The 24,311-nt window shown below is 40.9% G+C and overlaps 1 protein-coding gene across 3 annotated transcripts in view; it reads left to right on the top strand.

Moving 5' to 3' along the window:
• Positions 1-1,519: 1,519 nt before the first annotated feature.
• LOC101432823 (zinc finger protein 596-like) overlaps positions 1,520-24,311 on the top strand; it is a 134,473-nt gene continuing 111,681 nt past the window's right edge. The window contains exon 1 of one of the 3 annotated variants that reach the window (XM_058281974.2): positions 1,520-1,885. The gene's annotated coding sequence lies outside the window, so the exon portion shown is untranslated. The remainder of the gene's footprint in view (positions 1,886-24,311) is intronic. The other 2 variants (XM_058281973.2, XM_071209985.1) reach the window with 2 other exon arrangements.

Below are 24,311 nucleotides of genomic sequence, written 5' to 3'. Positions count from 1 at the left end.
GTATTAATTAGCATCATTATCTTTCCCATCTTTGATAAGTTAACAGTGAGAAACCCTTTACATTGAAACCTCCTTGGTTTTAATATTTACCACATCTAGCTTCACAAGCCCATCTGAATTATATATTAGAAAACAATGTATAGTGAAAAATGTTGGAACCTAGATTCTAGGAAACACCAATTTGTGTTTCCTTGGACAAGCCACTTCTGCTCTGGAGACTTCTTCCCCTCATCTGTAAATGGGGAATGTATTAGTCAGCCAAAGGGGTGCTGATCCAAAATACCAGAAATTGGTTGATTTTTATAAAGGGAATTTATTTGGGGTAGGAGTTTATAGATACCAGGCCATAAAGCCTAAGTTACTTCCCTCACCAAAGTCTATTTGTTGCGAGACAGCTGCCGACGTCTGTGAGGGTTCAGGCTTTCTGGGTTCCTATGTTCCTGAGGCTTGCTTTTCTTTGGGTTAAGGTTCTTTTTTTCCTGGGGCTGGCTTCTCTTTCCTCTGCAAGCTGACTTCCCGGGGCTCCAGCTTAAGTCTTCAGCATCAAACTCCAACATCAAAACTCCCACATCAGAAACCTTCAGCTCTGTTCTTTGCCATGCCTTTTATGCATTGCCATGCAGTGTCCTAATCATAACTCAATCATGCTCAGGTACAGATCAGATTACAAGTATAATCCAATATTTCTTTTTGGAATTCATCAATAATATTAAACTGCTACAAGGAATGATAATAAAGACTTCTTCAAATGCCTGGCTCAGAGCCTAAAGCTTGGGAAACTTGTCTTTGAGGTGTGCAAGGACTCAACATCAAAGCAACAATTCTTAGAAAGCCAGTGTTTTATTAAGCTTATAATTAGCCTTCACACTTGATTCGCAAATTGGTCCCTAATTAATGCCCTTCAGCATAAAATTTGTGTTTAACCTGACTTAATGCTTAGACAGAGATAGGAAAACCTTTTTAGCTAAAAGAGGAAACTAACATTAATCACTAAATGTCACTGTGTGTCAGTGCCCCTCCTCAGTCATGCTGGCAGATTCACTAATTTGGATGTTATTCACATATATTTACAGTATAGCTGTCATGCACGCCCTGTTCTAAGCGATCCACTCTCATCCTTACACCTCATCCCTCTCCTACTCCTGCCCAGGCTCAACCTCTAGAACTGGTTTGTTGTAAGGTGCCCAGTGAAGGAGCCCAGATATTCTTGGGCCTCCACAGAAGATACTGTGTCCCCTGGGTTCACCTCCAGCTCCCCCCAACTCAGATCCCATTCCTTCCCAGCCCCCTAACTTCTGCTAGCCCATATAAGGACCACCAGAAGTGGAGGTGCAGCTCAGCTCCTGCCTGGCAGCGCGGGTGCGACGGGCCTGGGATGGGGACAAAAGGACGGTCCCTGCCCTTTTCCCTTCACACCCCGAGGCCCCGAGGAGCGTCCCGCCCCCACGACGGCTCCGAGCTTCCGACGCTGCGGAGCGGCGAGCAGGCGGGCGCTGGCACCTCCCCTTCCGGCTGACCCGCCCACTCCTGCCTCCTTCCCTTCCGTTGCTGAGGCGGCGGGAGCCACGTCCGGACAAACTAAGCTGAGGTCTTCTGAGGGAGTCGGCTGGCAAAGCAGCTCCGGTAGCGGGGCGGCAGCGGGGGTCAGTCAGGCTGCGACGGCGGTGCCAGGGCCCCGCTGAGCCCGCCCGCTCCTGGCACCGGGAGCCTACGAGGTGGCCCGAGCCGAGAGGCAGCAAGTGAAGCTGTGAGGAGTTGGAGGCTCCCAGGGCAAAGCCTCAGACACCTGCGTGATCTCGGGTTCCAGCCGTCCTTCCTAGCGCACCACCAAGCCGACCCTGACTTCCTGTGCAGCATGCTCGGCCGCCTTATGGTCGCCCAAGTGGTAGGTGCCGTGTGGGGCCTCACGTGTCGGGCGGGAAGCCTAGGTGTGTGCTTTTCTTACCCCTCCAGCTCTCGGGACACAGGCCCTGCAGCCTTGGCTGTGCATGTGCTTCATGGGCCAGAACGATGCTCCTGCACCCCCTTTTTCCTCGCAGTGTACGGGGCAGCTTTCCACCTGTGCTGGGGATCCCTTCCCTGGCCTGAGATGGCCAGTTCCCTCCCCAGAGCCTCAATAATAGAGGACTTAATATTTGAACTCTGTGATGCACGCAGCATGGCACCCGGCTCTTGCTGTCCACAGGGCTCTAAAGATCTTAGTAACTTGTGGCATGTTTCTGTGCTGCACAACCTCAACTCTCCCAAATGGACATTTCCCTCTTAGTGTCCATCACTGGGGTCTGGGTCCTTTTTCCTCCTCCGTACCTAGAAAAGTGTGGGGCATATGGTAGACACCCAACAAATATTTGTGGAATGGAGAAATCTAGCCAAGATGCAGTGGGACAGCCCAAATATTCCACAAAATATCCAGTTTATATTGCAGAGTTTTGACTCCTCATAATTAACCTAAAGACAGAAGTCATTCTTGAGCCCACTGCCCCAGCACAGTGGCTGGAATTGCTCAATTGGTACCTGGAGTTAAATCACTTGGGGAGGGCAGCCAGTGTTGGAGGTAGCAGAAACAGAACTTTCTGTTGGACTTGTCCATAGTACAGCCATTTAACAGGGCCTTTCAGCTCTTCCCCTGTCTTGTGGTTTTGTAACAGGCCTCTCTAGGCAGTTGCTTTGCTCTGTTGTGGATAGGGCATGCTCTAGCTCAGAAAACAACTGTGTGCCACCTATGTTCCTACTCCCAGGTAGGCCTTGCTCTGAGGCCTGTCAACAAAACCTCTCATCCAGAGGTGATGTTTGCACCAAGCTGCAATGTATGTACATTTTGTTTCTTCCAAGCATTGGTCATCTTGTGCTTATTTGAGCGCACAGATGAACATTCCTTGCAAATAATATAATGTACTGACAACCTTTAAATAAAGATCTCAGTGTTTGTAACTCACAGAAGCATAGACTGTTACGTCTGTTGTATGAAAGGCTTGTTCGGCTGATGACTGGAGAGTAGTTTCTCAGGAAGGACAAATGGAGCAGACTATCCCTCTGTAGAATTTTAAACTGACCTTTTTAAAATAAATTTTTAAAATTTAATTTTCTTTTTTTCAGACATACATAGATCACAAAAAATGTTACATTAAAAAATATAAGAGGTTCCCATATACCCAAAGGGCCCCCCCCCCCCGAACTCCTCCCAAATCGACAACCTCTTTCATCAATGGCACTGCTACACTGCATGGGTTTTAGTTTACATTGTAGTTTACAGTCTCCCCCAGTCCATTCAGTGGATTATGGGAGAATATATACTACCCTGCATCTGCCCTTGCAATATCACTCAGGACAACTCCAACTCCCCAAAATATCACCACATCACACCTTTTCTTCCCCCTCCCTGCCCTCAGCAACTACTGTGGCCACTGTCTCCACCTCAGTGATAGAATTTCTTCCATTGCTAGAGTCACAATAGTTCTGTAGTAGAATACCAGTAAGTCCACACTAATCCATATTTTATTCCTCCATCCTGTGAACACTGAGACAGTAATGTCCACTCCACCTCTAAATTGACAGGGGGCTTAGATCCCACATGGCTGATGGATATAATTCTCCTGTTTGCAGTTGTGGACACTCAGTTCCCTGGTGTGGTGTTTGTCCTTCTTCATCTTCCTGTTAGCTGACCTGGATAATTCCAATGAACTGAAGAGTAGGTGTTACAAATGTCCTGAGGCTCAGGGCCCAACTGGCACATGGCCAATCCAGAGATTCAATCTCCTGAATATATACAAAACCTAGGACCAACCATATGTTCAGTAAAAGTGACAAAAGAGGCATGTGTAGAATGATAACATCTGAGTCCAGCTCCTTCACACTCAGGAGCACAAATTCCAAAATACAACCCACTGGAAAGGCACTGAACTCCAGAGCCATCTGCCATGACCACAGAACCCATGTGTCTCCATAGACCTCAGGAGCACCAGTACCTGGGGTTGTATCTACTTAGGCTGTCTCTGGAATCTTGCTGAGACATGCATAAGCACAACCCCTCCGATGACCTCCCAACTCATTTTGAAGTCTCAGCCATATAAATACATTTGTCTTTACCATTTCCCCCTTTTATTCAAGGTCTTTTTCTAGTTGCATCACTAGCTGGTGATTGGTGGTAATCCCTTGGCACCAGGGAGGCTCATCCGTGGGAGTCATGTGCCATGCTGGGGGTAAGATAATGCATTTACATGCTGAGTTTGGCATAGAGAGTGGCCACATTTGAGCAATATGGAGGCTTTCAGGAGCTAACTCTTAGGCACTCTGCAGGGTAAGGCCTAGTCGAAATTTCAAGCCCACTGGCTCATAAGCATAGTCATCAGTATCAAGGGCACATCATGGGACCATCCTTCTTCACTGATGTCTGCCCTTACATTTAGGGGATTGTTGCTATTCCATATTCAAATCTATATCCAGTGTTTTGAGGAACCACCAAACTGTCCTCCAGAATGGCTGGATCCTTCTGCATTCCCACCAGCAGTAGATGAGGATTTCCATTCCTCCACATCGTCTCCAACACTTGTAGTCTTCTTTTTTTTTAATAGCCACCAGTCTAATGGGTGTAAGATGGTACCTCATTGTAGTTTTGATTCCCATTTCCCTAATAGCTAGTCATGTTGAGCATCTTTTCATCTGCTTTTTAGCCATTTGTATTTCTTCTTTAGAGAAGTATCTGTTTAATTCTCTTACCTATTTTTTAAATGGGTTGTCTTTTTATTTTCAAGATACAGGATTTCTTTATATATGCTGGATATTAGTCTCCTATCAGATATATGGTTACCAAATATTTTCTCCCATTGCGTAGGCTGTCTTTTCACTTTCTTGGTAAACTCCTTTAAGGTGCAAAGGACTTTAATTTTGAGGAGGTCCCATTTCTCTATTTTTTCCCTTTGCTGCTCTTGCTTTGTGAAGTTCATGAATGCATTTTCTATTACAAGTTTATGTAGATGCTTCCCTACATTGTTGTCCAAGGCCTTTATGGTCTTGGTGCTTATATTTAGATCTTTGATCCATCTTGAGTTGATTTTTATATAAGGTGTGAGATGGTCATCCTCTTTCATTCTTTTTTTTTTTTTAAATATCAATATAATTTAATACTTACATTGTAGAATATTTAATATTCAAAAAGTTTTCAGAAAATAGCTTTATTTTCTAGTCTTTCCCTGTATTCTTATCTCATATATTCTTTCTTTAATTGAACACTCACTGATAGAAAATTTCACAGATAATTGGTTTTTGAAGAAATGTTTTTTTTTCCAAATTCTACTCAATTTATTCATTTATTAAAAAAATATTACATCCAAAAAATATGAGGTCCCCATTCACCCCCACCAGCCCCACCCCACCATTCCCCCCACAGTAACACTCTCCCCCATTATCATGACACATCCATTGCATCTGGTGAGTACATCTCTGGGCATCGCTGCACCCCATGGCCTGTGGTCCACACCATAGCCCACACTCTCCCATGTTCCATCCAGTGGGCCATGGGAGGACATACAATGTCCGGCAGTTGTCCCTGGAGCACCACCCAGGACAACTCCAAGTCCCGAAAATGCCTCCACATCTCATTTCTTCCTCCCATTCCCCGCACCCAGCAGGCACCATGGCCACTTTTTCCACACCAATGCCACATTTTCTTGATTATTAACCACAATAGTTCATGAATAGGATATCATTAAGTCCACTCTGATCTTTGCTGTATTCCTCCTTCCTGTGGGTCTTGGCTTGGTTGTGTCCATTCCACATCTATGTCAAGAGGGGGTTTAGATTCCACATGGATACTGGATGCAATCCTCCTGCTTTCAGTTGTAGGCATTCTAGGCTCCATGGTGTGGTTTTTTCATTCTTTTGCATACTCATCCACTGCTGGTGGGAGTACAGATGATCTAGTCATTCTGGAGGACAATTTGGCGGTTCCTCAAAAAACTAGGTATAGATTTGGCATATGACCCAGCAGTTGCACTGCTGGTTATATACCCAGAAGAACTGAAAACAAGGACGCAAACCAATACATGCCCACCAGTGTTCATAGCGGCATTATTCACTATCACCCAAAGTTGGAATTAACCAAAATGCCCATCAACAGATGAATGGATAAACAAAATGTTGTATATACATACAATGGAATACTACTCAGCTATAAGAAGGAATACAGTACTAATACATGGAATAACATGGATGAATCTTGAGGACCTCATGTTGAGTGAAGCAAGCCAGGCCTTAAAGGATATATACTACATGACCTCTCTAATATGAATTAAGCAATGCAAACTGTCTCAGAGAGCTAAAGACTGGATAATAGGCTTACTGGAAATTGGGGGAAAGAGGAAGGTTGTGAGATTACATCTACATGGGTGAACTCTATTATGAAGTTCTGACCTTTTGCTGTAAGGTGGAATACTCATATGTATTAGTTTGGTACTTAGATGTTGCTGTGAGCAGCATGAATGGGGGTGTAGGGCCCAGGTGAAATGCAGGGCCTTCAGTAAACTTGCTCTGTTTAGCTGTGGCCTTTTTTTTAACTTATACATTTTATTTAAAATAATGGGTATTAAAGATACATTTTTATACCTAAGAAAAATAGAATATAGTTTGTAGGTATATTTAAGTAATTCACATAACTGTGGGTGGATCTTTACAAGGATACAAGGATACTCTTCTATGTGAAAAGTTTTTTTAAACTTTTAAATATTTTGTATGATGATTTCCAGTAAAGGGCCTTCTGAAGAGCAAACTACAGGGCAGAAGTAGTCAAGAATCTGAAGTAGTAAGAATTTCATAGTAGCAGGGTTTTTGGTATTTCAAATTCTATGAAATTTATATAGAAACTATTATTCTAAAACCTTTTGCACAGATATTTCACCTCAATTATAGCTCCTCATTTTTCTTAGAAATAGTCTATTTTTCTCAGGCACCCAGTCATTTTTCACTATTTTCTATAACAGTCTTGCAGTCTGTCAACTTCTTCAATGGGAGAACATAGGTGGTAATGACTGAGCTTTTAAGGAATTGTCAGTAGTAAAGGGTTAATACTTTCTTAAATAACTCATAGACAAATTAGAGTATTTTCATTTCAGGGTTGGGTAATGACACATCTATTTGTTGGAACCTTGTCAGTTTTTCATCTCCATGCCAATCAACACAGAATCCCTGAGGGGTTCCTGCTGACTGGGGATGTCCTGGTGCTGGGTGAGGACAAGGATTTGATGGTAGGTGAGGTAGGGGGCTTCAGAGCATTAGATTCTCAGAGCCACCATAAAATGGCTTCTTGTAAGTCCCAAGTGCCCTTAGGAAGAATGTTACCTTTGACAGGTGCCTTTCTGATCAGGGTCTTGGAATCAAATAAATTCTAGCAGAAAAGAAAAGTTATAACCACTCTTCAAGTTTTTATGATGATTAAAAATAGTGAAATTATCATCCAAGACTTTGGAAAAAGGAATAATTGTTTTATGAGTCACCCCCATTATACCCATGGCCCATGGAATCATCTTTAGAGGTGGTATGTGTGGAGGGAGAGGTTTGAGAATGTGGGCTGTCTCCCTCTTAAACAAGAAACTTGGGGAGGTTTGAGAACCTGGACTTTTATTTCTTATTAGCTATAAGACTTTTGGAAAGCTGCTTGTTCATGTCAGTCCTCAAGCAGGTCTCTTCATATGTAATTTGGGGATAATGATAATACTACCTTTGTCTTATGGTCTCTTGAGAATTAAATAAGTCTATATGCCCATTCTTTAGCATAGCAGCTCACATATCAAACTATCAAAACTTGCTTAGGTATAGACTATCACTTGAATATTTCTAGGAAATGAAGCCAGGGTGAAAAGGAGACTTTTCATTGTATAATTTTTCCTACCTTTTGAGTTTTGCAAGAAATGTAGGTGTCTTCCATTCAAATATAACTAAGATATTAGCAGGTTATTACCTCTGTCTTAATATAGATTAACCTTAAAGCAAATACATTGACCATAGTCTTTAATCTTTTATTTGTTGTCTTTACTTTGTAATTTGGGTGTCCTGGGGGATGAGATTGAGGAATGTTTTAGATAATGCCTCTTGAACAAGCTTGAAGGTGCTTTCTTTTTCAATACATTTTCCTGTAAAAAAAAAACAAAAACAGTCATTTTTCAAACTCACAGAGGATGAATTTAGAATACAGGTTACCAGGAGATGAGGAGGATGTAGGGAATATAGAGTTAAGGCTTATAATGTAAAGGTGTCTATTTGGGAAGATGGAAAATTTTGGTAATAGATGGTAGTGATGGTAGCATAATATAGCAAATTTAATTAACAGCACTGTTATACATTTGAATGTGATGAAAAGGGGAAGTTTTAGGTTGTATATATGGTAAAAAACAAAAACAAAAACAAAAAACACAACCAATAAGCATTCTGCTGGCATATCACTATGGCAGGTACTTATATTTTTGTTGAAGCTAATGGTAAAATTTCTTCTATGTGAAAGGATTTTCACCATTTTATTTATTAGTTAAAATAATTGTGACACAATATGTCCTGTTTGGACAAAAGCATTATTTCATTCCCACTGCCCAGCCTGTGTGCAAGAGGAGTAAAAAGGATAAGATGAGATTGGATTTATGAGCAGGTGGAACTTTACAGCAGACAGAAGGAAGGAAGATAGACTGGGAGAGATGGTGAGTAAGAGAGCAAGGCACCCCTTGTCTGGGGAATGGCTGTAGCATCATGTGTGGTGGCAGAAGACTCAGTTCATAGGCTTGGACAAATGTACAGTGTCCTGTATCTGTTACTACAGTATCATACAGAACAATTCTAATGCCTTGAGAATGCCCTGTACAACTACAAAACTGTACAGCACAAAGTGAAAACCATAATGTAAACTATAGGACTTGGTTACTAGCAATGCTTCAATATTGGTTTATCCGTTATAACAAATGTACTTCACTAATATGAGATGTTAATAATAGAGGAAATTATATAAGTGTTTGGGCATTATATGGGAATTCTCTGCACTTTTGATGTAACTTCTATAATCTAACACTTCTCTATAAATTTCATTATTAAAAAATAAAAATAAAATAAGATAAAAAGCGAAGCATTAGAAGGAAGAAGAAGGGAAAAAAAAAGAAACCAAGATCTGGGTGCTAGGAAGCTCATTGCTATTGGGTTGTCACTGCTTACAGGTCTTCTCAGTGGACAGAGCTAAGGAGTATATGAATATTTATACTGTATTTATATATATATACCTGTATATATACTGTATTTATATATCTCTATATACAAAGACAATTACATACATATTGATTTCTCTATATATTGAAAACCACAAATCCACCTAAGACCACCTGCTTAATTACAGGACCCAGTAGAAATGAAGGGTTTTAGAACCTTTGTTCTAAAAGCAGGATAAAAGGTGTCAATAATGATACAAAAATATAAAAAAATTTTCATTTCTCCTACCGTATCTCTTCTTTTCACGGTATTTTTGCTTACTACTTAATTCCATTCTAAGTAAAGAAAAAGTTAAAAATTTAAATGATTAACATGAATTTTACTCTTCTTTTTTATTGTGCAGTCACTTTTAAATGCAAGAATTTAAGAGCATTTCATTTGCATGTAATCATACTACAAAATTTGTATTTCAAACTCTTTCATTGTGCATGTATAAACTTAGTAGAATAGTTAAAGTCCTGCACAAAACTAAAATGATTGTTTTTATTTTCTTTTTGATATGTGCACATTTGCCCAATATACTCTACCTTTTGCTTAGTGATAAATATGTAAAGACTTAAGGAAAGGAACTATTAGTTGCCCTATCTTTCCCTGTCCTTCTATCATTACCCTGTAAGTAGTTGGCTAACAGAAAGGAACATATGTAAGAAAGGATATGATAGGTTCCTTGGTGGTTTTGTGTTTTTAGAAGGTAATTTTCTTCCTTTGATCTTGGAAATAAACCCTAGTTTGAAAGGAAAGGGTGGCTCCTTCGAGTGATAGCATCCCCTTTACTCATAGAGGTAACATGTATCTTTGTACACACAGTGAGTCTAGCTGAACACCCATCCATCATAGTTTGACTGTAATTTTCTGCTGATGGGATGTTGTGAATACAACAGGTTAATGGGGGTAGCAAGTAATGGTAGATATGCATATTGTGCCTTCTCTTCTCCACTGCCCTCTTGGACTCCCTTACAAAACACAAGTTAAAGAAAAATGGTTAAGAATTTTAGAATGCCAAGAACAGAGCATTAAACAAAACAGAGCCCTTCTGACAATGGGTCCCTGTGCATATGCACAGGTTATAGGTCCAGGAAGCTGGCCTTCACAATGGCTTCTGGCAACCCGAATAAAATCCAATTAAAATCTGCCATTGAAGATGTCATAGGTTTAGTAAGAAAAGCCTCACATTATAGATGTGTAAATTAATACATGGAAAAATACTCTCTATTCATTTTGTAAATGTAACAAATTTGGTTAGCGTATTTACTCATCCATGGTTGGGGAAAGGCTCCAAATAGGAAGCTTTTAAATATGTCCAAGGTGAGTTACTATGGAAAGCCAATTTGAATTCTCAATGGACAGTTCATTTTCTTAGACAAGAGCTTATGTTTCATGTTCTATTTCCAAATAATTTATGCTCACCTGTTTAGGTTACTATCATGACATACCCAGTGTTCAGACATTTTACTGAGGACCTGAGCGGGTGTTGAGAAACACTGTGGATGTCAGTCATGATGTTTCATATTTATTTTATTTCTTCCACTTACTGCCAAGGAATTTCTTTTCAACAAGAAGGTAATCTGATTTGTGTGGGTTATGATTCTCAATTTCTGCTTCATAAATATTTCAGCTGTTCCTCTCACCTCTTTCTCATTCTGAGAAAATCCCCTTATTATTTTAGAGTGGATGAAATGGTACCTTTTCCTGACTGTCCAGGGAGAGTTGGTCTCTCCCTCTGTGTCCTCTGCTTCTCTCTGTGTGGAACTTACAAGTTTATCAAGTAATAGTGGATTACTAAGTCTGTTTCCTCCATGAGGATTTCAGATTTCCCCAGGGTAGCAATCGGTTCTTTTTCCTTTCTGTGTCTCTGATGCATATCACAGTATCAAGCACATGGTCAGCTTAAAAAGGGAACACTTAACAGCTCTTTATTTTTTGGATATTTTCTTCTCATAGTTTAGTCCTAGCATTTTTCTCAGTTGAGATGGCATGTGTGTTTAGATGTTGAAAATGAAGTGAAAAGCATGATCCCACATTGTTATGATACACTTTTATTACTAGTAGCTAGCAGTTGTCTGAATAGACAGTTATTGTCTGAGAGGATAACATAAATAATCTCTTCAAAAAGTGAACTATTTAATGGCTCCTTTCTAACCACTCTGTATAGTTAAATTCATTTAAGCTACTTGATATTTCTGGCTCTTTGTCAAATTATTTTAAAAATCATTATTTTACTTTAATGGGACAAGTAGAATTTGATGAAATATATTTAAAGAAATTGCCTTGTAAGAATTAGCATAAGGATCTTAATCCTTAATAGCTTCCATCTGGATTCTCGGTGTCCAAGTGTCTGTGGTTGAAGTGGACCTAGAATTGTCCCTTGGAGATGTTAAGGCACTGCCTCCAGTCATTCTCTTAGCACCTCCACATGGCGGCAATGACCTTCTGTTCATGTGTGTTGTAGTTCATCCTACAAACCCTACATGAACTCAACTCATGATCAAGGGGTGTGAACTGCACATAGATTGTAAGGTGGTATTTGCACTTTGCATAGTTGTCAAAGCAAAACTTCAAATAATCTCCTGACAAATACTTATCAAAATCAAGCAAGATTTATAAAAGCTGATCTGATGCAAGGCATCTTTGTGTATTGCATGTTAATCTGTCAATAAAAAATAGAATTTTCCCACTCACCGTCATCTGCTTCTTCCTCTTTATTGTTAAGTTGTTTAAACATGTAGATAAAAGTGATACAGTCCATTGGTTCTCTATTTTTGCTGAAACCTCTAAAAATCCTTCTTAGACCAGGCAGACCATTGGCTTGCAGCTGACATGCACCACATTATTGTGGTATTTTGTAGACCTGAGTTTATGGAATGGGTAAGTAGTATAATTTGGAAATTGAGAGCTTGAGGTTTGGTAACACATTCCTGAATCCCACTCTTGTCTGGGCTGTTCTTTTGGCCACCATGTGACCACTGACTTCTGACCATTTTAAAGCTCAGTTCTTCCCATCTGTAAAAATAGGGTAAGATGACTCCTTACAGGGTAGCAGAGACCATTAAAGGAATCATTCATGTATAACACTTAGCACAGTACCTTGCTGTATTTGTCAGACAAATAGGTGCTGATGCAAAATACCAGAAATCTGTTGGCTTTTATAAAGGGAATTTATTTGGGATAGAAATTTACATTTACCAGGCCTTAAAGTATAGGTTACATCCCTCACCAAAGTCTGTTGCCATTTGTTAGAGCAAGGTGGCTGCCAATGTCTTCAAGAGATCAGGTTTCCTCTTCCTATTAAGGCTCTGTGGTCTCAGCTTCTTTCAATATAGCTGTAGGCTGGGGTAAATCTCATCTCTCTTATGGGACTCATTTTTCTCAGGGCTCAGCTGCACTGCTGTCTCCACAGTGCCAGCTGTAAACTATCAGGTGAAATCGCTCTTCCCTGGGGTCTGCCATGCCTAAGAAACCGTTTTCTCTTTTCTCACATATCTGCTTCTCTGTGTATTTAATTCCCAGGGCTCCAACATTAAAACTTCAAACTCCACCTCTGCCATGCCATTTTCTCTGTGAGTCCCCATCCAGCAAAGACTAATCAAAACATTAATCATAATTTAATCAAGTAAAAGTGAAACCTCTGAATCCAAAACAATATAATATGCCCAGAGGGAAAGACCAGTTCACAGACATAATCCCATATCTATTTTTGCAATTCATAAACAATATCAAAGTGCTACACTGACCCATATTAAGTGCTCAATACATATTTTAAAAACTATTTTAATGTGATTCTTAAGTGCACCTTTGTGTATTGCCTTTGATCTTCCTGGGGTAACCCTATATGACAGAGACAATCTTGGCATTGTAGGGATGTTCATTTATTTAACAAGTATTTGTGGATGGCCTGTTTTGTGCCACGCATAATTCCTCTTGTGAAAATAGAGCAGTAATAAAATCAGAAATAATTCAGTCCTGAAGGAGGTTATATTCTAGATGGTGGTGGGATATATATAACATATAAGTAGATTATCAATCTACTTTTTTTTTTAAGATTTATTTATTTATTTATTTTTCTCCCCTCCTCCCCCACCCTGGTTGTCTGTTCTCTGTGTCCACTTGCTGCATCTTCTTTGTCCGCTTCTGTTGTTGTCAGGGGCATGGGAATCTGTGTTTCTTTTCGTTGCGTCATCTTGCTGTGTCAGTTCTCCGTGTGTGCGGCACCATTCCTGGGAAGGCTGCACTTTCTTTCGCGCTGGGTGGCTCTCCTTATGGGGCGCACTCCTTGAGCATTACGCAGGGACACCCCTGCGTGGCAGGGCACTCCCTGTGCGCATCAGCAGTGCGCATTGGCCAGCTACACATGGGTCAAGGAGGCCCGGGGTTTGAACCGCGGACCTCCCATGTGGTAGACGGATGCACTAACCACTGGGCCAAGTCCGCCACCCTCAATCTACTTATTAATAGGCAGGATTCACCCTGGAGCACATGAGAAAGTGAAAGTGCTATGGAAATAAAGTGAGAACAAAAATAGTGGGTGTGGGGAATGCTGGGGAGGAGAATGTGTTTTTAAAAGTTGTCATGGAGGGCATCACCAAGAAGGGTCACCTGAGCAATACTTGAAGGAAGAATAAGTGAGGCATGCAGATTTCTGGGGAAGAGCATCCCATCAAAACTTTTCATGTGGAAATAAGTTCCTGGTGTATTCTAGTAACAATCAGAGGACTAAAGGGGCTGGAGAGCAATTGAGTGGTTATTCAGTGATGAGGTTGAAGTTGGGAGTGGGGGAAGGTGGGACTGGAGTGAGGTGGGGAGGGGGAACTCACTTAGGCCTTGGGTTCTTCATAGTGAGATGGGGCCATTAAAAGGTATGAGTGGAAGGCAAGTTGTTCAACTTGTATATCTTACAGTGTTTTCCTTCTTCCCTCCCTACATCCCTCGCCTCCTCACCCTTGCTGTTATAAATGGAATAATTTTCTTGACTTCTTCCTCATATTGTAAATTAAAATTGTATAGACACACCACTGGTATTTGAATATTGATCTTGTATCCTGACACGCCACTGAAATCACTTATTTGCTTTGGCCGCTTTGTTGTAGATTTTTTGGTGATTTCTAGATAAAGGACCATATCATCTGAGACTAGTGAAAATTTTACTTTTTCCTTTTTGATTTGGATGTCTTTTATTTCTTTTTCTTCCTGTTTGCTCTAGCTAGAACATGTAGCACTATATTGAACACCAGTTATGACAGTGGGCATCCTTGTTTTATCCTTGATCTGAACATGAAAGCTTTCAGTCTTTAACCATTGAATAAAATATTAACTCTGGATTTTTCTTATATGGCCTTTATATTGTTGAGAAAGTTTCCTTCAATTCCTATCTCTTGTTCTATTTTTATCAAGAAAGGATGCTGTATTTGTCAGATACCTTTTCTTCATCAGTTGATAAGATCATGTAATTTTTCTTCTTTGATTTATTAATGTGGTATATATCATGCTGATTGATTTTCTTGTGTTGAACCATTCTTGCATGCCTGGTATAAAACCCAGTTGATCGTGATAGATTGTTTTGTTGTATTTGATTATCAAGTGTTTTATTGAGGATTTTTGTTTCTCTATTCATTACAGAGATGAGCATGTAATTTTCTTTTTTGTAATCTCTTTATCTGTCTTTGTTATGAGGATGATATTAGCTTCATAGAATGAGTTTGAAAGCATTTCTGCTTGTTCAATTTTTTGGAAGAGATTGACTAAGATTGTTATTAAATCTTCTTTGAATGCCTGGTACAACTTCCCTGTGAAATTGTCTGGACCTAGGCTTTTCATTTTTGGGGCTGTTTGATGACTCTTTCAATCTCTTTATTTGTAATTGGTTTGTTGAGGTCTTCTATTTCTTCTTGGATCAGTGTAGGTTGTTTGTACATTCCTAGGAATTTTTCCACTTCATCTACATTGTCTAGATTTTGGCATAAAGTTGTTTATAATATCCTATTATTATCTTTCTTAATTCTGTGTGTTCAGTAGTAATGTTCCCATTTTCATTTTTTATTTCATTTATTGGCATCATCTCTCTCTTTTATTCTTAGTCTAGCTAAAGATTTGTCAATTTTGTTAATCTTGATTAACCAACTCTTGGTTTTGTTAATTCTGCTAGTTTTTTGTTTGTTTGTTTGTTTGTTTGTTCTGAATTTCACTTATTTCTGCTCTGATCTTTGTTATTTCATTCCTTCTACTTGCTTTGGGATTAGTCTGCTATTTCTTTTTTCTTATTCCCCAGCTGTGTATTTAGGTCATTGATTTTAGCTCTTTCTTCTTTTTTAATGTACATATTGAAGGCTATCAATTTTCCCTTCAGCACTGCCTTTGCTGCTTCCCATAGGTTCTGATATGTAGTGTTCTCATTCTCATTCATCTTCAGATATTTATTGATTTCTCTTAAAATTTCTTCTTTGACCCACTGATTATTTAAGAGTGTGTTATTTAATCTCCATATGAATGTGAATTTTCCCTTTTATTGCCTCTTGTTGATTTCCACCTATACTCCATTATGATCAGAGAAAGTGCTTTGTATAATTTTGATCTTGTTTATTGAGATCTGCATTTTTTTATACACACATACTCAAATGAGATCTGCCTTGTGACCTAACATATGGCTTATCCTGGAGAAAGACCCATGAGTACTTGAATATAATTTATATCCTGCAGTTTTTGGGTCCATTGTTCTGTATATGTCTATTAATTTTAGTCCATTTATCATATTATGCAAGTCTCTGCCTATTGATCATCTTCTCAGATATTTTATCCAATGCTGAGAGTGGTGTATTGAAGTCTCCAACTATTATTGTAAAGATGTCTATTTCTCACTTCTGTTTTGTCAGTGTTTGCCTCATGTATCTTGGGGCAGCCTGGTTAGGTGCGTATACATTTTATGATTGTTATTTCTTCTTGTTGAATCATCCCTTTTATTAATAGGTAATGTCCTTCCTTGTCTCTGATAGTTTTCCTTTAAAGTCTGTTTATAACTACCCCAGCTTTTTTCTGGTTACACTATGCATGGAATATCTTTTTCAAATCTTCACTTTCAATCTATTCACTTTCAGTCTAAGGTGAGTCCCTTGCAGACAGCATATGAGGGCTTATATTTTGTTATCCATTCCATGAGTTTGTGTCTTTGATTGGTATTAGTATTTCCTGAAAAACTGGTCTTTTGTTATAAACTCTCTCATTTTCTGTTTATCTGTGAATATTCTAAATTTGCCGTCAGTTTTGAAAGATAATCTTGTTGGCTACAACATTTTTGGCTGACAATTTTTCTCTTACAGTATCTTAAATATGTCATAACACTGTCGTCTTGCTTCTGTGGTTTCTGATGAGAAATTGGACTTAATCTTATTGGACATCCCTTATATGTTATGCATTGCTTTTCTCTTGCTGATGTCAGAATTCTCTCATTGTCTTTGGCATTTGATATTCTGATTTGTATGTAACTCAGAGTTGGTGTATTTGGATTTATTCAGACATGTGTATGGTGTGCTTCTTGGACATGGATATCCAGGTCCTTCAATAGGGTTGAGACATTTTCAACCATTATTTCTTCAAACCTTCCTTCTGCCCCTTTTCCATTTTCTTCTTCTGGGGCACCCATGACACATATATTTGCATATTTCTTGCTGTTATTTAGTTTCTTAAGACCCTGTTCAATTTTTTTCCATTCTTCATCTGTTCTTTTGTTTGCTTTCAGAAGCTTTTTCTTAAAGCTCATGAATCCTTTCTTCTGCCTCCTCATATCTACTATTATATTATTCCAACATTTTTAAATTTTATTTATTGCAACTTTGATTCCCATAGTCTGCTATTTTTCTAGGTATGCTTTCAAATGATTCTTTGTGCTCACCCAGTGTCTTCTTAGTATCCTTAATCTCTTTAGCCATCTCATTGAATTTATTAAGGAGATTTATTTAAACATCTATGATTAGTAGTCTCAACTCCTTTATGTCAAATGCAGGTTTACCTTTTTCTTTAACTGGGCCATATCTATCTGTTTCTTGGTATGGGTTGTAATTTTTTGTTGGTATCTTCACATCTGACTTACTAAAGTATTTATTCTGGGTGCAGTTTCTCCCTTTAGTTTAGGCCTTTTTCGTCTTTTCTCCCTTTCGGATTGTGTAGGAGGAACCGAGGATTTAGTTGGTGCTGTAAGGTATGGAGGCTGAAGTTGCCCACCTTGCCCCAGGAATTGATGAAGCTTCTTCCACCTTTCTCATTTGCCAGCGGTAGGGACAGAACTGTAGCTGTGTGTAATAATCCAAGGTGTTCAGGACAAGACTAGTTGCCTAGTGAAACTGATGAAGGTTCACACCCCTTCCTCCCGTATCTGAGGCAGGGATGGAACTGCAGTTGTGGGCAGCAATCTATGCTATGTTGGTCGAAAATGACCACAGTTGCCCAGGTAAACTTATGTAGCACCAGTCCCCCTCCATGCCAGAGGTGGGGTTGGACATATGCCTGCAGTTGCCCTGAGAGGCTGAGGAACTACTGTCCCTTCTGCCATTTAGGTGGTGGGAATTAAACCTCCAATGCCCAACACTTCAGTCCCTGTAAGCCCAAAGTGGCTGAAGGAATGTGCTCCCTCCTATCCTATCGGGTAGTGGGTATGGAGATAGGAGTGCCCAATAGTTTAGTCCCTTTAGGCCAAGAGTACCTATCATTGTCTGGAGAGCCTGAGGAAATACCAGCCCTTATCTATCCTACTAGGGCATGGGGTTAGATCCACAGGCTCTCAACAGTTCATTCCCTACAGGCCAAATGTACCCACCATTTCCCAGAGAGACTGTGGAGACACCAGACCCCTCCTATCCTATTGTGTGTGGAGGTGGATCCATAGGCATCCAACAGTCCAGTCTATGTACACTGAAAGTGCCTGCCATTGCCTGGAAAGGATGTGGAAACACTAGTCCCCTCCTTTCATATTAGGCTTAAGGGTAGATACACAAATACCCAGCAGTCCAGGTTGTGTCAGTCAAAAGCACCTGCAGTTGTCCTGAGAGACTGAGGGAATGCCAGCCCCTCCTATTGTAATGGGGGGCAGAGATGCTGATGAACTTGAAGGCACTCAACATACCAGTTCATGTGGACTGAAAATGTCTGCAGATGCAAAGAGATGCTGAGGAAACTCAGCTCCTCTCCCTTTTCATTGGGATGTGGTAATACAGCCTTAGGTGTCTTGACTATTGATTGTTGGCTGAAAGCTCCTGAAGTTGCCTGGAGAGCCTGGTACTGGTCCACCAGCTTCTTGCCTGCTGGAGGTGGGGCTGGAGCCTAGGCTAGGGATGCCATCCAATTTTGGTGGAAAGAAGTCAGTTCCTCACTTCACTGTAATTTTCAGTGAACCAACTTCCCTTCATGCCATGGGCAGAGTCAAAATGGCAGCTTCTGGCCTCTTTCCAACTTGGACAGTTTTAAACCCTATTTGTTCCTAGGATTATACTTTAAGCCAGCCAAGTTCACCAATCAGTAGCTGAAATTGGTGGATGAGCATGACTTCCTCCCTAGTTTATGGGAAATGGAGCTTCTAACTCAAGCCATGGAATAGCTCTTGAGGTAGCTTGTACCACTAGTGTAGGATGGGCACCAGTCTCAGCAGTATTGCTTGCAGTTTCCCAGAGAGGTAGTACAGGTCCCCTAGCTTCCTCCCTGCTTGAGGTGGGGCTGGGGTTTAGGCTAGATCTGCAATCTCATCTGTGTGGAAAAAGCCAGTTCCTAACAGCACTGTGATTTTTAATCATCCCTGTTTTCCCTCATTCCAAGGGAAAGTTAAAATGGTGGCTACACCTTCTTTCTGAATTGGACATGTTCAAAGTTTAGCTGTTCTCAGGATTATATTTTAGCCTGCCAAATTTACTAAATAGTAGCTGAGGTCAGTGCCACACTGTCTTACTCCACCATTTTTGGGAAATGGAATTTCCATCTCCAACTATGGAATAGCTCCTGAACTGGCTTGTGCCATGGGTACTGGCCTCTGCAGTGTGGAGGGTTCTACTTAAAAATCTCTGCAGATGTGCAGTCTCCTCCTTCTATACTTTCAAGGTTGTTGCAGGATACTCTTCTTGTCTCCTGGGGTCCCCAAACAGGTACTTTAGATAGCTCTACATGATTATTAAGTGTCCTGTAGGATAAGCTGATGCTTGGAACTCCTTACTCTGCCACCATTTGGCTTTCCACTTCATGTTTTCCTCTCAGTGATCTTCTTGATGGGAAGGTAAAACTCTGAAGGAGAACAGCAGCCAAAGCAACGTCAATTTCCAAAGACTATAGAAGGAGGTTTATTTGCATTGATTTGTTTTTGTAAAATCCTGGCATTCTATCAAATCTCTAGCTTGCTGCAAACTTAAGGAAGAAACAACTCAGGGAATAAATTCAGTGTTAACACCTTAAAAATGTACAATTTCAACAAAAGATTGCTGAGAAGAAGACCCACATTGGCAAGAATTGATTCCTCAGAACCATTGGTAAGGGTGGCTTTTCCATTGTGAAATTAGCATATACATCCTCACCGACCACGTGGTAGCCATGGATATTATTCACAAAAATGAACATAACTCTGCCAGACTCCACATATTCTTCAGAGAGGTGAGCATACTGACTGCCTGCAAACATCCCAATGTAGTCAAGGTATTTGAAGTCATCAAGAATGACAAAACACTATCTCATAATGGAGTATGCTAGCGGAGGAGATCTCTTTGAATATCTGGTAGCTCAAAGCTCTGAAGACGAATAAGAACCTTAAGCCAAATTCTGCCAGGCAGTATCGGCTTTGCAGTATTCCCACCAAAATTGTATTGCACACAAGTACTTAAAGAAAGAAACCTGCTTCTGGATGCTGATGGTAATTTCAACCTTGCCAATTTTGGTTTGGATGCTGATGAGATTATCAAACTTGCAAATTTTGGCATAAGCAAAAATTTTACCATTGACAAGAAGCTGGAAAACTTGTCACCAGTATCCTGTGTCAGTGTCCTTTATACTACCCTGGAAATCTTTCAGGCCTGCTGTCATTGTCTGAAGCATGGTAGTGATTCTTTATACCATGGTGAGTGGGCATCTACCTTTCAATTCCCTGACCCTCCAGGACCTGTTGAGACAGTAACTCAATGAGGAGTCTATGTTCTAGTGTACTTGTCTGTGGACTGTGTAAATCTTATTTAAAAATGACTTAGCATAGACTCTTGTAAGAGAACAATGTTACAGCATGTAATGCATAATCTGTGGGTAAATGTGGGCTGTCAACACCAAGAACTGAAGCCCTTTGTGGAGCCTTTACTGGATTACCAGTATCCTCACCAGGTAGCATTAATGACATCCTTGGGATACAACCTAGAAGAGGTAAAGAAATCAGTGACTTATGTAAAACATGATGAAGTCATGACAACCTATCTGTTGCTGAACTGCAACAGATAAGAACAGGAGGCTTCCACCATGGCCCTGCAGTCCCAGCCCTCACCTGATCAGAAACACAACTGTGCTCCTTCCACACACCACATGGAAGGGAACAGAATGCCTTCCCAGCCCATGCCACAAATATACAGTGAACCTGCTATTCTCCCCTCTGATTCTTTATCCATAAACACTAAGGAATACAGGGAGCTCCAGTGTACTAAGTGCCAGAGTTCAGGGTGAAAGGTCTGAAGCATGGACAACATTGCTGCCTCCCCTGCCAGGCCAGGTTGTGGAAAATCCACCTCCGTCCCTTTGAGGCCCAAGCTCACCACCAGCACTGGTCAATCCTTCATTATTCCTCTTCTGGAGAGGAGCAGCCTTAGCCAGGCCTTCATGCAGAAGGGCAGAGAAAGCCAAAGCAAACCAGAGTTGGGAACATCCAAGAATTCTGCTTCATTTACAGAGTCCCTGGCCATACCTCAAATGCATCAGCAGCCTGATAGCCTTGGTTCAGACCAGCCAGGTGTCTGGGTTGTGCCCTGAGGTAAATCACTGGGAAGGCCTGCACCTTGGCACTGGGACCTCCCCCTCTACCCACATCAACTGCAGTGAAGATGGAGATGCTGACCAAACAATTTCCCCCTAGCTCTTCCCAAAGGAAACATGGGGGTCAACACCAAGTTTGGGGCAAGCAGCAGAATTTGCCCTGTCAGAAGAGGCCAGCCTTCACTTCTGACAACAGCCAGGGCCAGCAAGGGACATTATGAGGCATTTCATGAAATTAATTTGAAGTAATACATGCTTGGGGTGTGCCAGCAGGAAGGAAGAACAGGGGTAGAGGAAATAACAAGCACACTCTCAGGAGGTCCAGCCATGCTAACAGAATTTTAAATGGGGGAAGAATATCATAAACTTCCTGGAGTGCCCAGAGATGATGCAGGAGATCTGCATGGTGCTTGATGCACTTGGCTGTGAATGGAACCTGAGTGCTACCAGCTGCTGTTCATGTGCAGCACACCAGACTAGGAGGACTTTCTTCAGTGGAAGATGGAAGTGTGCAGACTGCCATAGTGGGGTGCCCATGGGGTACAAGTAAAAAGGTTATCTGGGGTGTTGGGAAGAGGATGTGACTCAACTATTTGGACCCCACCTACAACATGGGAAGTACCATTACCTCCTGAGAGAAGGGAGCAGATGCTACCTCCCACCGCAACAGAGCTAGACATTGCCTCCCACCACAACAGAGCTAGATGCCACTGCAACAGAACTAGATGCCACCACAACAGAGCTGGGCACTACCTCCCACTGCAACAGAGCTATGTCCTTCCACAAACAAGCTAAATTCTGCTCCCACCACAATTAGCAGAAGCCACATGCCCACACATGCCACAGCCTGTGGGAAACCAATGTGGCTCAGTCCAATGGGCACACCCCTCTCAAGTGGGAGGTCCCAGGTTTAGTTCCTGGTGCCTCCTAGGAGGGTGAGCAAAAAATTAGCAGACAGATGAGCAAACCATCTGGGGGGAGGGGGGTAAATAAAGTAAAATTTTTTTTTTTATATCTTTTTTAAAAAGGTTATCTGGGACCTCCAGGGCCTTTAAAGATATTGCTACTAAACTAACAAACCTGCTTTAGCTTTAGGCAGCTCCCAGGAGCAGACTGGTCATCCACAGGAGGAACCTGCAGACCCTCACTGCCAATAGCCTCTCCATAAACCACCTGGGTGGAAATCCAGAGACTGTGCTGGTTGTTTCCCCTGGGTCACTCTTTCCCTATTCTGGCCTCTCAGCTTGGTGATGAGGGTCCCTCTCCTGTCCTCTCAGCCTGGTGATGAGGGCCAGTGGCTATCATACTGACTCCCACATGTCTCCTGGAAGCCTCTTAAAGCAGAAGATCTTTTGTTAGTTTAGAGGTAATGATTTTGTAGGCCATGAAGGAGCTTGAATCCTGCTCATTGGAACTCCTTTGAGACCCTACCATGGCATCTGCACACCTCCATCCTGCCCTATGCAAGTCCCCCAGCCTATTGTGACCCATGTCTCAGGATCATATATTGGGTGTTCAGGTCCCACTCATGGTTGTTTGTGTTTAGCACCAATATCCTTTGTCATCTCTGTGGGCTCCATGAAGCTCTTGGCCTTCATTATGGTAAGTCTAGTGAGCTTACCTTGGCTTTCTGAGGATTACCTCCTCTAGTTATTTGTTTTGAGGTTCATTGAGATACCTTCTGGCAACCTTGGCACACATATAACTGCATTTAACATTGAAGAAGTTCCCATTGGTCCTTGCTGGCCCCAGCTGTTGCTAGAGCAAGAGCCTCAAATTTTCCTGGTCTCCTGCTTGTGGTAGCTGCCATAGGAGAACATTCTCTTTGAACTTAACCTGGGGAAAAATGGTTCTTTTTCAGATTCCATCCCTGGTGCTGATGTTGTGGGGGATGTAAGGCCATTAGGCCATGATACAGGGCTTACGGTTCACAGTCTCCTCCCTTTGTCTTTGTGGGACCCATTCTAGGGAGCCTAATGGGCTGCTGTGAACTGTGTTTTGTGCTGTCTTTGATACCTTGTGCTGGTGGTTGTGTCTGGGAGATGGCAGCAAAATCAGAAATCAGTATCTATCAACCTACAATGAATTATACAAAAAGGAAGTTAATAGAGCAATTCCATGTACAATATCAATTGCAAGAATAAAATCTTGGGAATAAATCTCACAAAGGAAATTAAAGATTTGCCTTCTAGATACTACAAAATATTCTTGAATAAAATTAAAGACCTAAACAAGTGTAAGTGCAAACTGTGATCAAGGATAGGAAACTTTGTACTTTATGATGTCTTTACTACCCAAAGAAATGTTATGGATTCAATATAATAGCTATCAAAATTACAAATGCCTTTTTTTGGAATTGTAAAATCAGATCTTCAAATTTATTTGAAATTGTGAAAGGTTCTGTGTAGCCAAGACAATTTTGCCAAAGAAGAATCAAGTTGTAGAACTAACAAGTCTATATTTCAAAAAGTTACTATTAATCTACACTAATCCAAACAGTATTGTATTTGCCTATGGACAGATATATAGGCTAAGGGAATAGAATTGATAATTTAGAAATAAATCCATGTGCTATGGGGTAATGAATATTTGAAAAGTGTGTCAAGTCCACTCAATGGGTAAAGAACAGTCTCTTTCAGAAATTGTTATCAGAGAACTACATTTCCAATTATAAAAATGAAGATGGAGTCTGACTTTATGCCATGTTCAAAAATTAAATCATAATGAATCATTGACCAAAACATATAGCCTATATCCAAAAAACTCTTATAGAAAAATGTAGGAATAAACCTAAATGCCCTTATATTTAGTAATGGATTTGATATCAAAAGCAGGAGCAACAAAAGGAAAACACAATAAATGGAAAGAGGAAGAACACACCAATTCCCTTGGGAACAGCAACCTCAACACCAGCACAAATCAAAGCAGGAAGTCCTGACTGCTGGCAATGCCATCCTTAGCCTCCTAGAATGGCAAAGACTTCCATCCCAGGTGCTGCTCTCCCTAAACTTTCTGTGGAGGACAAAGAAAACAGGGTACAAAGAGCCTGAAAAGATGATGAGTGAGATGTGCAGGTCCTGGACACAAAGAGCTGTAAATTGGACCTA

The sequence above is a fragment of the Dasypus novemcinctus genome, chromosome 19 (assembly GCF_030445035.2).
Source record: "Dasypus novemcinctus isolate mDasNov1 chromosome 19, mDasNov1.1.hap2, whole genome shotgun sequence".
In the NCBI taxonomy this organism is placed as follows: Eukaryota; Metazoa; Chordata; class Mammalia; order Cingulata; family Dasypodidae; genus Dasypus; species Dasypus novemcinctus.
Note: the sequence above shows the minus strand (reverse complement) of the source record. Positions and strands in the feature narration are given on the sequence as shown.